Source organism: Phasianus colchicus, chromosome 10 (assembly GCF_987193195.1).
Source record: "Phasianus colchicus chromosome 10, bPhaCol1.hap1.1, whole genome shotgun sequence".
NCBI classification, from domain to species: Eukaryota; Metazoa; Chordata; class Aves; order Galliformes; family Phasianidae; genus Phasianus; species Phasianus colchicus.
The window spans coordinates 24,549,476-24,564,230 of record NC_143445.1 but is presented as its reverse complement, the minus strand read 5'-3'; the positions used below and the strand labels follow the sequence as shown (position 1 = coordinate 24,564,230).

General features: G+C 45.4%; 2 long non-coding RNA genes across 17 annotated transcripts in view; both read right to left on the bottom strand.

The window, feature by feature from the left end:
- The window catches only part of LOC116243418 (uncharacterized), a 326,478-nt gene extending 324,123 nt beyond the window's left edge, over nt 1-2,355 (bottom strand). For 3 of the 16 annotated variants that reach the window (XR_016469841.1, XR_016469844.1, XR_016469843.1), the window contains exon 1: nt 1,567-2,337. This is a non-coding gene — a long non-coding RNA (uncharacterized LOC116243418). Of the gene's footprint in view, nt 1-1,260 lie in introns of all 16 variants that reach the window. The other 13 variants (XR_016469846.1, XR_016469840.1, XR_016469835.1 and 10 more) reach the window with 9 other exon arrangements.
- Nucleotides 2,356-5,789: 3,434 nt separating this feature from the next.
- On the bottom strand, nt 5,790-14,065 carry LOC149916678 (uncharacterized). Its single transcript, XR_016469834.1, has 4 exons — nt 13,155-14,065; nt 11,139-11,212; nt 9,683-10,596; nt 5,790-8,831 (listed from the first exon to the last, which is right to left on the bottom strand). It is a non-coding gene; the product is annotated as an uncharacterized LOC149916678 (long non-coding RNA).
- Nucleotides 14,066-14,755: the final 690 nt, after the last annotated feature.

The following is a 14,755-nucleotide window of genomic DNA, read 5'->3' as shown; positions in this document are numbered from 1 at the left end:
AGGCCCTGGGGAGGGACCACCTCCCTGAGCTCCTCCATCCCTGTTGGGCCCCCTCCCAGTGCCACTCTATTCAGATCACAGGTCACCTGGCATTCAGCATCAAAATAAACCTGCACCACATAACCACCCTGCCTCCACTGCCCCTCAGCTTTCAATTACTGACTTTAAAGGTACAATCTGAATCCATGTGGTTCAAAATGACCTTGTTACGCCTTCCCTTACCTCCCCTTGCAGGGCTCTTGAACTGCAGCTCAGAGTATAAAACCTCAAAACACGACTTTGCTCTAAGCCCCCGCAGCAAGGGACAAGCCTCAAGCTGTTTAAGTCTATAAAGGTACATCCAGAGCCAGTGCAGAAACTGCAGAGAGGGATCGGGGAGCCTGGCTCCAGCAGTTTCCAACCAAGTATTTAAACCTACCTGCCTGTTAAATGTTCTTAATGTTCATCTCCTGAACTCTGAGTAGCAATAACCACTCTTTGTTATAGCATCACATTAGTCATTATTAAAGTCATTACAGAATTTAATAAGGATAAGTTATGCACAGATGAAGAGCCCGACACAGCTCATACAGCACTTAATACAACTCTTTCTCTTTAGTTTCTTCCCTGCTGCTGGGAAAGACAGGCACCTTTATTTGATATGGCCCTGACTCAAACATTCACATGGCTGCCTGGTGCCCAACACAGAGCTGTGTGGAGCAGCACTGCAGTGAGAGTTGGGGCAAGATGCTGCCTTCATCCCCACCATCCCCACAGCCCTCCTTTGGGGTAGGGAAGGGGACTGCTCTCGGCAGTCTTCTGCAGCACAGCCCGTTCCCAATGAGGGCAATAACACAGCCTGGGGATGTACATTAGTTTAGATGTTACCAAAGCAGCAAACATTGCCTTACTCAGAGTTAGTAACAACACAGCACTGCCCTCCCAGATGAAGAACACCTGCTTTCCCAGCACAGAATTCACTTAGTAGCCATTTGCAGCTTAATACATTACTTGTTCCCAGCTTCAGCACAAACTTGCCACATTCAACCCAATTGTTTCAGGAGAACCAGCAGATTTAAGGGACACTTAGTCACACAGCACGCTCACAGCATTGCTAAACAAACCAACAGACCTCCCGCAGAACAGCCCTCTTTACACACCTGTCCCTCTCCTCAAGCAGATATATATTTCCTGTTTCCCCAACAAACAAACAAACCACGTTTCTGACAGTACTTTGAAAATAAAAACAAAAGTAAAAAAAAAAAAACAACAAAACCTTACCTAGAAGCAGCAGCAACTGCTGACCACCAAGCAGATCCAAAAAGAAAGGCAACCAGCACACAGGTGGCACAACTTATAAACTAATTACAGCCACAGCTGGGACCTACTGAGTCAATTAAGCAGCATTTGCACTGCAGAAAAGGTTACCTATGTGTGGCCTTGGGTGATCCACCGAGCAGTAAGGCCTAAGTGTCTGAAACCAGACCACATGCCACCTTATGTACAAAGTGCTCATAATTAGAAGTTACAGGACCATATTGCATATGGCCCAATGAAATAGTTAATTAGTAGTAATTTTACATTCACCTTGATTGTGGGCAACTTCAGTGCTACAGCAGGCAGCCAGGGTGGGTCAGGTTGTGAGCACATCAGAGGCTGTGTCCCAGCTGGCTGTTGTTATGGAGTCATAGAGGTTGGGAGGGATCTCTGGAGATCATTGTTGCATCTTCCTTGGAACCTGCCACCATCTGAGGCAAAGGGCAGCCCCAAACACTGCCCCAAAAAAACACTATTTGCAAAAAGCTGATTTACTTGAAAAAAATACGTAGTCTATTGTGGCTGAAGCATGGGCTTACGTTTTAGTATCCCACTCCACCTGATGGCGACCTCTGTAAACCACAAAGACCAAAATGGTTGCAGATGTTGGCCCATGCAGCCATTAGTGTTGTACAGGTTCTGAGAAGCTAAGGCTGCCCTTCGACATCAGTCTCTATGTAAAGTTAAACAGTAAGGGCCACTATACAACATGCAATAAAAACCAGTGGCTGTGTGGCAGAGACCTCTCCTATGCAGCAAATGGCACTGCCTGGCACTGCTCAGATGCTGGGAGAGTTGCACAGAGGTGCTTATATCAACTCCTGTTTCAAAATTCAAGGCCAATTTGGGCCATGTTTGCCCATTCTGTGAGGATTTCAGGCTTTATTTTCAACTGTACACCAACACATGAGGAGTTTTAGCAGAGCAGCACCATAAAGCCGCGTGGATCTGAGGGCTCTGCCAAGCATGACATCAAATCTTCCAAAGAGTGAGGTTAGATAAAGCACCAGATAGCAGTGAATTCTCGATTGAAATAAAACACCGAACATTTCTCCTTGGCTGGCAACAGGTGAGTTCACAGGAAACATTTCCTTATCCACAGAAGTTTCTTTTATAGCAAACGCACAGGTTTCCCTGCCTCCCAAGAAAACTCTGTCTTGCAAAATGTTTAAAATGTTATCAGCTTAGAAAAAAATAACACTATTTTTAACTGATGGGAAAGGAGCCCGTTGGCTCTAAAGTTTCCATCCCTGAGTCGGGCGCTCAGTGCTGTTTGGGGCCTTTGTTCGGGGTAAATCAGCCATCAAAAATCGAGCCCTGCCGCTCCTCGCATGTGCCGGGCAGGATGACGGGAGGGATCCTGCAGCCCAGGCACTAATTACCTGTCCAGACACCTCAGGAACTCCTGCGAGCAGCTGGCAGGGGTGAAACCTGGCTGGGGTTTTCCTCATCCCCTCCACATCCCCTATGGCTGTTGTGGCCACTAACAAAATGTATTTACAAGGATGGGAGCTGCTTCATTCCCACAGGGACATGGGCAACTTTGGTGTTCCCTCCTTCCCTGACTAGTTCAATGATATGTTCACATGCTGGGCAGATAATGTCCCAGTGGGGTTTTATGGACGTTAAATGTGGGAGAAGCATTGGCAAACCCAGACCCATGCCAGAGCATCTCTCATTGCACAGAATCACAGAACATCCAGAGCTGGAAGGGACCCCATTGTTTTTGCTAGGACTCACATTCATCGATGGTTGAACTCCAATGGTCATCAACTGGAACATCTCAGAGGCTGGGGGAGATGAAGGCGTCACCTGAGCACTGAAAGGGGAGCATTTATCCCAAACCAGCACACAATAATTCTAGTTCCCCAGAGGGCTTTGTTTCTCTTTTTTACACCCTCTCAGTAACAATAATAATACATAATTTCCTTGAAAAAAGGGCAGAGTTTCCCGCTGCTCCATGAGCATGATCCCCAGCACTGCAGGATGGGTCTGGGGTTCCCCGTGTACCGTGGGTCAAGGAGGGGTTCCCCAAAGCAGCACCCAGGGCATTGGGCTCACTGCACTGTGGGGTCAGTGGCTGAGAGGGAGGGGGAAAAAAAACAACCAAACAAAAAAAAAACAAAAAACAACAACAAAAAAAAAAACAGTAATAAAAAAGCAAAGTAGGGAAAAGAAAAAAAAAAAAAAAAAAAAAAAAAGAGCTTAAATTTTTGCAAGAGAAAACAATCCTCCTGCCGGCAGCGGTAAATAAAATAACAGCAGTGGGGTGATTTGCAACCATGTAACGGGCTTTTGTCTGCGCCTATTTCTCTCTGCCTTGAGGGTTTCTGTGTTCCCTCGCCGCAGGATCCCAATGTTTCTCCCTCCGGTACAAAGGCGGAGGGCTGCAGCCCCTCCCCCGGCTGCTCGCCCCCAATCTGCCCACGCTGCGGCTCCGGGGGGTGCAGGGCTCCGCAATTTAGGATTCCTGTTGGATTTTCAAGAGCACCGCTCTAGGACTTGCCAGGTTTAAAAACAGATTTACTCATCTTTTTAACTCTTTTTCCCCCCCCCAGATTTTACACGAAGCCCATCGGGTATTTTGCTCCCTGTAGGAAAGTTAGAGGTATTTATGAGTCTAATTAGAGGCATTTATAAGAGTGATTAGTGTGAAGCATCAGCTGCTGGTGGCTGCGTGTGTGTTCACACATGGATGCAACGCCGCAGTTCGCAATTTGTTCCTGTGCCTGAAAGCTGCGAAATGCCCCGAATTCCCCCAGGCAGGCGCTGCTCGCGGCTGTGCATTGTGCTGTGCTTTGTGCTGGGATGGAGCAGCACGTGGCTGAGCAAAACCAAATTTTTTTAAAATTATTTTATTTTTATTTTTATTTTAAGAAGAAAAAGGATATGAGTGCTGAAAGGCAGTGTTTGAGTCCTTGGGACAAAGGCTGACACGGCCCCACTTGTGCCTTGTGATTGCCCATCACACAGGTGCAACATGCTACTTCCCTCCTTTTGCTGCCCACCGTCCTCAACTCCAGGGCTGTAGGTCTGCAGCACAGCAATCCTTCATCTACTCTTGTCCCATATTTGGCAGCAGCACATCACAGGAGGTGCTTTGGGGACTAAACTCATCTAAAAATGAACTCAAACATAACGCTGTGTAATGGGGCTGTGTGCCCCTGATGTCCCAGAATGAGAGATGCTCTGGGGCCAGGCGTTCTGCAGTCACTGAACATCCTCCAGAGCACAGCGAGTCCCAGAGTGCATGCACAAGACACTGAGTGCTCCCAGGAGCAGGGCCTCAGCACCACACACCTTCAGCCCTGGGGACACCTGCTCGTATCCTCGTGTCTCCCCAAACCCAACGAGAGCCCACAGGTGGCCAAGAGCTTTCTGAGGCCTCTGGACAGGTTGGGTCGCTGCATCCAGGTTTATTTTGGCAGTCATCATGTAAACAGAGTGGGAAGGTGAGCACTGCTGCCTCCACACACTTAGAGAAGCTTTTAGCTGGAATGGCTTGGGGAAGGTAGGAAGAAAAATAGGGAATATTTTAATAATAGACTTATTCTAGGAAATTGAGGTCTGTTCCCTGTCACAAAAGCTGATTTCCCAGTGGTGTGTATAGCAGCGGGTCATGCAGTTACACTGCACTAGAACCCAGCAGCCCACACCAGAAGCAAGCAGCAGCCCCAGAACACAAAGCTTGGCCTCAGCAGATGGAAGGCCATGGTCAAAACTCCCTCCCAGGGTCACACCACAGCAGTGCAAGCAGTGCCTGCCAGGTAGACTGCACCAGCAGGACTGTCTCATCTTTAAGGAGGTTTTCTTTAGGTTATTTTTTCCACACAAGAGGGCTTTGGCCTGAAATCAAGCTTACAAAACCTTCTTTATCCAAATCTCTATACACATATTTTTGCAGCCTATGAAGAAAACTGCCACAATAAATATCATTCATCCTTCATTTTAATCTTTGCTGAAGACTCTCCTCGAATGCTCCCTTTAAGCACAGTGCTCCTCCTGCCCAGGTTCCTTTCCATGTTAGCATGTCCCACAGATGCAGTTACTGCCTGGAATACGGGTACCTCAGGGCTTTGACAGAAAAAGAAATAGCTCAAAGACAAATCATTGATTTCAGAGAGCGCAGCCAGCAGCATTGGGGTTAATGAATAAAATGACACGTCAGAGAAGTAAGAATATTGATCTCACTTTCCTTAACCAGCCAGGTAATGTGGGGGCAGGCACCAAAATTGTAACTAGAAACATACAGATGTCATTAAAACACACAAAAAACATCACATACATATTTTAATTTTATCTTATCAAAACTTCTGTTTGTAGAGATACAATAAATATAGATGGCACTGTTACTATATATAAACATCTTCCTTCAAATCACTGAAATGTCAATGTAGATTTTAAAACACACAGTTGTATATACTTTTTTTTTTTTTTTTTTTTTAAGTAGAAAAAGAACAAATAGTTATAACAAGTAAAATGCACTTGAGAAAAGTCCTGAAATGAACTGAAAAAGGATGAAACCATATGAGAGAATACAGCTGGAAAAACGGCATTTTTGTTTGCTTAACAATAATCAAATTTTCCTAGCAGGAAAGCTGGATGGGAACTCCCTGTACCATCCTTCATTAGTTTCAATTAATAGTTTATTTGCCACTAGTTAATGAATGATACTACTGGGTCTTTTTAGAACCAGCCAGTGCAAGTTGAGAAGAAAGTATATTAAATACCAGAAGGAAAATGAGATGATATAAAACAGCCCCTGATCCTGCTAACCCCTGCTCCTCAGAGCAATCCCCTTTCTTTCCTACTTACTGCACAGTGCAAGAGCCTCGGGATTAAGTCAGATCTTTGAACCATAATTCCATTTATTTGGAGAGGCAAATGTGCCTTTCGCTCAACTTAAACGTTTCCTTTTAAAAGAGGCTGTCAAATCTGAAAGCACATTAAATTCACGTTTAGAACAAACTTTGTTCTCCTTGCATGGTTCCAGAGCTGTGGGTATGGCACAGGACACAGACGTGGTGCTGCCTGAGGCTCGGGTGCCAGATGGACACTTGCTGGAAGTCAGGGCTGGCAGTGCCTCACACTGCCCCTTCACCACCACAGCTGCTCCTGTAGGTGAAGGAGGCAGAACAGAAGGTGATACTGTTCAAGCATTTACCATACAGCATTGGGAACACTGTCAACAACAAAACACATGTAACATATAGCCCCTCTTTCACATATGTTAGTGAACAACCAGTCACAAAATGTTGTTTTATTTGCAAGCCTGAGTTCTGAGTTTTTGGTCTATTTCTCATTCTATTTCTACGACAGTTTTTGTAATACTTTGGATCCAGCTGATAGATGAGTATCACTAATTCACCCTTTCTAAAAGAAAACTAGGCTCAGTCATTTAATAATTCAACATTAGACATCTTTGAACCCAAAATTATTAGACTGCCTTATAGATCACTAAGGCATATTTTGCCTCAGTTTAGTATGAAATATTTCATTTCCCCCAGTTTCATCTGGTTAGATACAAAAACTTCAGGACTTCTCAGCTATTTGCAGTATACCAAGTCTAAGAACAAAACTGGGTTACTCATGTTTACCTCTGTCCAACAATGGTTAGACTACATCCCTATGAAAATATAAAAGCAGTAACAGATTCCCAGCAAACTCACAGAGCAACAGTTTCTAATGATTCAAGGTATTTGTGCAGGAAGGCTATTTATTATTTTTGGGTTGTCCCACTGTTTGTTCCATGGGGAAATCAAAATGCCGAATGACTTTGTCAAAAATACCAAAATGCTACAAGCCATAGGGCCGGGCCTCATGCTGGCCTTGTACAACTTGGCGGGTAAGCAGCCAGTTTCAGTTCATTCACTACCTAAACCTTTGGTAGAACTGGTTTGTGCTCAGGTCTAGCACAGGATTTGGCCAGGTCTGACTGGGGGATTCATACCTCTACCCATTAGGTACCATGGCCAAAGGGCAGCTCAGAGAGGCACCTCCTATTGAAGAGTTAAGACTTGGGCAATGCCTGGCACAGGTCTCCAGGTCGGGGAAGAGAAAGCAAGTGGATCTCCTGCACTAAAGTGAAAAACTTTGTGTCTGACACTTTGCCTGTCTACATAAAGAGTACTTGGAGTTTGGCCCAAGCCTGGAGTTGCTGTTTGAGTAGCCCTTGTCTATAGAAATGTTAGGAGACAGTCCAAGCACCATCACAGCCTGGCACATCACTGAAAAAGCAGTCAGTGTGATCCTGCAAGGGTATAATGGTCCTTCTGAGCAGCATCAATCCAAAATTAATTTCCCTTTCTTGTGACAGTACAAGCTCTAGCACAAAGGTTTGGTCTATGAGAGCAGTTGTGAAACACACGCAGTGATTTTAATTTCTAGTTTGAAATGTCCTATGTGCAGTCAGGTCTGGAGCTGAGCACCTGCACAGTCACAGCTGTAAAGCCACGGTTACAATTAGTAACTAATGAGGTCCAAACAGGTGCAACAAGTTACATTATAATTGACTGATATTTTGATGAACATACTTACAAGCTGCTTCCAATGCAAGGCAAGGTAGAAATTTGCTTATGTAAATAGTCACTGAAACTTGTGGAAAGACAGGAGAAATCAAGCCAAACAATTTTTCAGTTATAATCAATTTGAGGTTTGTTTTGTTTGTTTGAATTTTTTGAGCGAAGTTCCTGAATATCCCACGAATACGCTGCCCCTCCTGCATGCCTCATAAACGTACAGGTCAGCCACGCGCCTCGTGCTCAGCCTGCAGCCCATGTGATGCTTTGTTTACCCACTGCACAAGCAGATACGTGCAGCAGCCATTCCATGGCAGAACTTGCCTCGAGTCCACCACTTTGCTGTGCTGGAGTCCGCAAACACTGGGTGGCTGTGTTCCCCTCCTCCTCCCCGTTCAGCAGCGTCCACGTTTGTTGTTTGGAGTGAAACTATTCCAGATTCTGGAGAGCAGAAACGCAGAGAGAGACACTGAGGGCACGAGCACATTATCAGAAAGAATTTGAGTGCTCCCAGCAGCCCAGCAGCAAATTAGAAAGTTTTGGCTCCCAAGAATGAGTTGTGTTGTTTGTTCCTGCACACTGCAGCTGCTCTTTCCCTCTCTTCCCCATCCCCCACTATTGGGTGGTTTATTACACACAAGCCACTAATGAATGGGAGCCGCTGTTTTACAGTACACCACACTTACAGGACTTATCTCTAGGCCCACCACAGATTTGACTGATCAACAGCAGGGCACCACCATCATAATTCTTCCTAGAAACAGGAGGATAAAAAGGGGTTTGTTGGAGGTTGGCTGTGTCTGCAGAGAATCCTGCCTGCGGGGCCTGCTGATGCCATCGCTCGCTGCTATGGTCTCTGGCCTAATAAGGTACAGAAACAAAGATTGTTCACTTGTTCAAGAACACTAAAGCACCCGAGTGACGGAGAGTGGAGGCAGCGGGGCACACATCCAAGTGGGATTAAGGCCACAAGTGCAACTTCGCAGGGCTGGCTGGGTGGCAGAGGAATATCTGCCTCTGAAAAAAAAAAAAAAACAGTTCAAACATAATTTATAATGTGTCACTCAGTCAGAGGTGGCTGTCATTAAGAGTTAAATGTCGCACTGTGTTCAACTCATTCTGATAAGAATTCCCTAAGCTGCTTATATGTTATCATAACTCATGAGGAACTGGAGCAAGGGCAGGGAGGGAGAAAGCTTTGGGGGCAGGATGGGACCCAGCTGGGGTGCAGGGACAGGGGAGCAGCACTGGATGGCTGGCATTTTGGTGTGGTGAGCCAGATGCTGTGGGGCAATGCTGGGCAGCCAACATTTTGGTGTGGTATGCCCATATACTGCAGAAGCACTGCCATACACCCACAGTTTTGTTGTGGTGTGCTCACAAGTCGCAGGGCAGCGCAGGACAGATCCCATTTTGGTGTGGTGTGGAGTGCCACATGCTGCAGGGCAGTGCTCGATAGCCGTCATTTTGGTGTGGAGTGCCCACACACGGGGGGACAGTGCAGGACAGATGCCATTTTGGTGTGGAGCACCACACACTGCAGGGCAGTTTCTGGAGAGCCACCATTTTGTTGTGGAGTTTCCTTACGCCGCAGAGCAGTGCAGGACAGACGCCACTTTGGTGTGGCATGCTGTGCCCACACGCTGTGGGGCAGTACCAGACAGACACCATTTTGGTGTGGTGTGGAGCAGTGTGCCTGCACACCACCAGGCCCAATGTAGCACACAAGGTGCAGGCCCTGCTTCTGGGAATGCATCATTATTACCTCAGCTGTGGAACAAGGGAAATTCACCACAGCTCGGCAGCTTAGCTGAAGAAGGATGATATGTTGTAGCCAAGTAGAAAGCCCTTCAGTTAATATCACTTACTGGAGATGGGCCCCAATGGCAGAGCAGGCAAGCAGCTCTGGCGGGCAGCACTCAGTGTTGCTGGCTGGCCTGGCAGCATTGAAGTTTTTTTTCTCTGGCCTAGGGAAATCCAGCAGTAGGCTCCCACTGAGGGCCCAATCCCACTGAACTTCAGAAGCCTGGTAGAGAAACTTTCCCCAACAGTTTTTCTGCTGCCTTGCCTTAGGTGTTGAGGGAAATCCTGTGTGGAAAAAGGACAATAGCCACACGAGATTGTCCATTGTCACAGCTCTTTCCATAGCAGCTCACTGACCTAGCACAACATCCAACCCAACTCCCTGCTGGGAGAGGCTCTCTGGCACAACCTGTGCAGAAAGGCCGTTTGTTTATCTGCTAGCTGCGGCTGCCGGATCGCGTTACACCTGCTGGGGCTGCCGGTAACGTGGGAGGTGGATGTTGGCTTGGCACTGTTGCTTTTATAAAGCCTTTAATGTAACAGGCTCTGGCTGTGTTCAGGTGCTCACCCATCAAGTCAAGGCTTAGGGAAGCTTGTGCTGAGACATCCCAGGCTCCCATTTCCTTGTCACTCAACTCAGCATCTGCAGTCTGGCTGTGGTAGGTGTAGGAGAAATATTTCCTCCATATCTCATAGTGAAACAGCCACCCCCATCTTCACAGCCACAGATTTCAGCCTTCCTTGGCCTTTCCAATTGCTTGTTGTGATGACATCTTACACTGAGGTCCTGAAGCATAACTGGCTCTCTGTGCTCAGCCAGGCACCAGAAGATGAGCTACGACCATGAGGGTACAGTGAGTTATGAAGGACACACCACTCTCCAGCAGCCCAAGATGGGAGCATGGTAGTGTCAGTGATGAGAGGTCTTCAGCCAAGCTTGGTTCACTGGCCTGCCCCTCTATGCCTTTCAGGTTTGCTCCTGTTGAGGGAAGAGGAAGTCCTGAACAACTTCTTTGCTTCTGAGGCATCTTGCTGTGTTATTTCTGCCCAGTCTGGCAGGAGACCAATGTCTCCAATTTGTGCGTCAGAACCACTCCAAGAGGTATCCAGCTTTCTGGGTACTGCAAGGCAAACATCTTACCAGCTCCAGCTATGCCACCTATGCCAGACAGGCATGCCAGCTATGCCAGAGAGGTATGAGCCCTGATGGCTTAATCACAGCCAGCTCTGTGGTAATTGCTTTGCTGCTGCTGCTTCATGGACGCCACACTACAGGTGTGGAGTCCAAAGGATCTGCATGTGTAGGTATGGCCTCAGGTCAGCTTGCACTTAAGAAGAGATTCCTGCGCCTCTGGCTGAGGTGTTACAGGCTATCTGGCAGCTGATACCTCAGAAAGCATGCAGCTTGCTGCAGCTGTCCCTTTCCATGGTGAGCAAAATGAGATCAAACCACATGCACCCATTCCTCCCATGCAGCCCAGCACTGTATGGAGCACAAGTAGACATGGGAGGTGAACTTACTATACATATAATGGCAAAGATTTCTTCTAATAAGTTTCTGCTTCTGAAGTCACCCAGGCTCCATAGAATCTGGCCTGAAAAAGTAAAAGACAATTTATAAGTCAAAATGGAACTCACTCATTTATCTTCCCCATATGTATGGAATGCAATCAGACAGAACAAATAAATACCAAAAAATGCATTTGTTTTAAATGTCTGTGAACGAAGGGCTTGACATACTTGCAGTATGTAATACTGTTTCTAAAACATGATTTTAACCACCTGATACATTCAATTAAATACAGAACGCTACCCAAGTTGTATTTGCATTCTGGAAGAGCAGCTCTGAAAGAAACTGGAAGTGTGGCAAACATTCTGAAAAAAACTGCTTAAATAGGGAATGAGATCTCCTTGAAGGCCTGCAACAGGACTGACTTTATAGTATTATTTGTAAAAGCCACAAGTGTCTTATTTTTCCTCGTACGACAGAGCCACTTTGAGAAGGACAGACTGACAGCTTGGTCTGTGCTCCAAGAAACAGCAAGAAAAAAAACACTTCTTGGTGTCCTTTTCTCCAGTATTCAATGAAATTCCTACTGTGGTAAAGAGTCTTTAAACAAACAAACAAACAACACAGAAAGCAGCAATAACTGATGGGAGAAAACAGAGGCCGTTTTCCAGGCAGTGACACTGCCACTTTAACAGTTTCCCACTGTACTTCAGTTTAGCTGCCAGAGAAGCCTTGTTCAGCCTATTTGGGGGCCCCATGAAATGCTGCAAGCATTACTGAAATGAGCACTTGTCTTTTGTTGTGCTGCATGCTAGCACCATACAGTGCTGAGCTGATAAATCCACTTTTTCTAGCACAAGCATTTTTCAAACAAAACTGCCATGAGACTGATGAGTAATGCCAGCTTGCCAAAAAAAAAAAAAAAGAAACCACACCAGCACTGCTGACAATGACAGCTGTTAAATTCACATATTCACAAAATGAGATGGGTTACATAACTGGAAACTACACGAGCAACTAAACAGCAAGAGGAACTGCTAAGCAGGGCGCAACTTGGGATCAGGAAGGAGCGCATCACACGTCCCTGTGTGCTCTGCCCAGCAGTGATCGCAGACAGCAAAACTTTCAGGCATAAAAAAAGAACTTTGTGAAATCATTATTATTTTATAGACACAGTGCTGAGCTCTAGAGAAGGTCTGTAACACGCGCAAGGCAGACAGGAAGGCAGAACATCATCCTGTCACCAGATCACCTGCCTTTATTTCAACTAATCTCAACCAAATTAAACAAAGCCAAAACAATCTGTGCTTCCATTTTGTTTGCTCATGGCCAACTTCATTCCCATTATATGGTAAGAGATACTTTAATTTAGATTATATATAAAGATTTGACCTGGTGGAAATTTAGCACTTACAAATTTTGGTTATAAGAAGGAAGTGTGTTTGTATGGCTATTCTTCAACTGAGAACTAAACATGAAATGAGCAACTAAACACATGAAGTTTCTCATGCTTTGCCACATTACCTATAATAAATTAGGCTAATACAAAAGATGTGCACACAAATCAGGAGAAAGAAATGAAACACTGGAATGAATATTTTCAGAATGATGTCCCCTAAACCAGTGTGTAGGTACAGTCTGCTGTGTAGGAGAGTAGTAAAAGCAGAAGCAAAATATTAGATGTGCATTAAGCCACAAGCTGAAATAGCTGCAAACAATAGCTAAGTCTGTTTGCTCTTGGAAGCCTTAATGTAAGAAAACATCCTTATAAAAGATGAGACAATAGCAGGTCTATAAGTGACAGTCCCGTAGGCAGTGAAGGATTAAGAACTTCCTATAGTTCCTAAAGTATCAACCTACATTGCAACCCTTCCGAAAAGGCTGCCTAAGTGCCTTCTCTGACTTAGTCTGCCCAGAATAGGGAAAAGCATCAGACTTAGTTTGACTTTTCCTCTGCACACCAGCCATGCACACATTTAAAGCAGAGAGGAGAGGTGAAGAAAAAGATAAGGAAGTGCAGCACTTACTTGGCATCTCCTGGCAGCATACCTGTCAGCCCAGCTGCCCACTTGCCCTCACTGCTTCCTCCAGTGAGTGCAGAGCTTCTCCAGCCCTGCTCTGGGCTGAGCAGTGCTTCCCACTCAGCAGCACTGGAAATGTGGTTTTCAGACAAAAACAAACACCAGCTAGGCTCAGGCTTCAGTTTTAATTTGTAGCTTTTATTTTCTTCATTTTGTTTTGAAGTGCTTTTTTTTGTTATCGTTTTGTTTTTCTTTTGCTTGCTTGCTTACCTGAGTGAGAAAGCATGCTCATTTGATGCACACGTAATTCATCTGAAAATATTTTCTGCTGCCTGATGGACCACAGGCTGAGACACAGTCCTGCAAAACAGACATCCTCAGACCTTTCAGGCCAGCAGATCACTTTCAGCTCTCAGACTTGAGTGTGGGCTGCCACACACTCTTCTCATCAAAATTTTAATTGAAGACCATGAGCATTATTATTTAATACAGTTCCACAGACCACCTGCAGCAAACTCACCAAGGCCCCATGGATTAGCAGTGATCCATATGATAGAGGCTGGGAACCACCAGCTCAGCACCCTTGCTGATTCCGACTGCTCGTCCCTAACGCTGTGTTAAGCCCATTCATGTATGTCTTTCTGTTCTAATGAAAGCAGCCTGCACTTCAGAAGGTATTTCATGGAATCAAATGATTGGGAGTGAGAACTTCCCAGATCAAGAGGGGCCAAAGAAGATGAGCAATCCCACTGCAGCAACCACCAACACACACCACATCCCAGCTGTATGAGATGAACAATTTAAAAAAAAGGCAAAGAGTTACAAAAGATGCAAAACCAGGGGCCTCTTTCAGGTGGCATTTGTAGACCTGCAGTTGAATATAAATTGTATATTTATTTATAGGATCTACAGCGTTCAACTCATAAGAATCTGCAGCAAGTAAAAGGTCTTGAGATCCCCTTGTCACTCCCACTGCTAATGATTCCTCCTCCCAAGTCTTTTGAGAAAATTTGGGGTAATTTTTACAAAGTTCCAGTGCAATGGTTGGATCTTCTGCTTTAGATGGTTGGATCATCCACCCTGCTTGTCAGGTGGAACTGTATGCTCACTTTACAAAGGAGATATGAATATTAAAATAAATAAATAAATAAATAAATAAATAAATAAATAAATAAATAAATAAATAAAGCTGCTAAAAATTCTGCAGTTGCTTTTGAAACCACTGAGGATTCACCTTGCAGCTGCTCATAATTCCTATTTTTAAATGCTTTTTCTGAACACCAAGCAAATACGCTGATGCTGATCCTCATCAAGGACTGCGAGCTCTGCCTTGCCAAGCTTAGTCATAGAGGGCACTCCCCTGAACTAACATCCTTGCTAATGCAAATTGGTTTTAGTACAGTTCTATCAAAAATCAACAGCAACAAACTACGGGCAGTAGTGAGGATGGAATTAGAGTGAGCGTTGCCACTGATACTGCGTGTGCAAGTCTGGGCCTCACATTATTTAGGGCACAGTTCTGCCCCTCTTATTAGTACCAATTCATGTCCTGCTCTTCAGATAACCCCCACAGGCAGATTATGGCAGCCCTAAGAGGCAGAACCTCA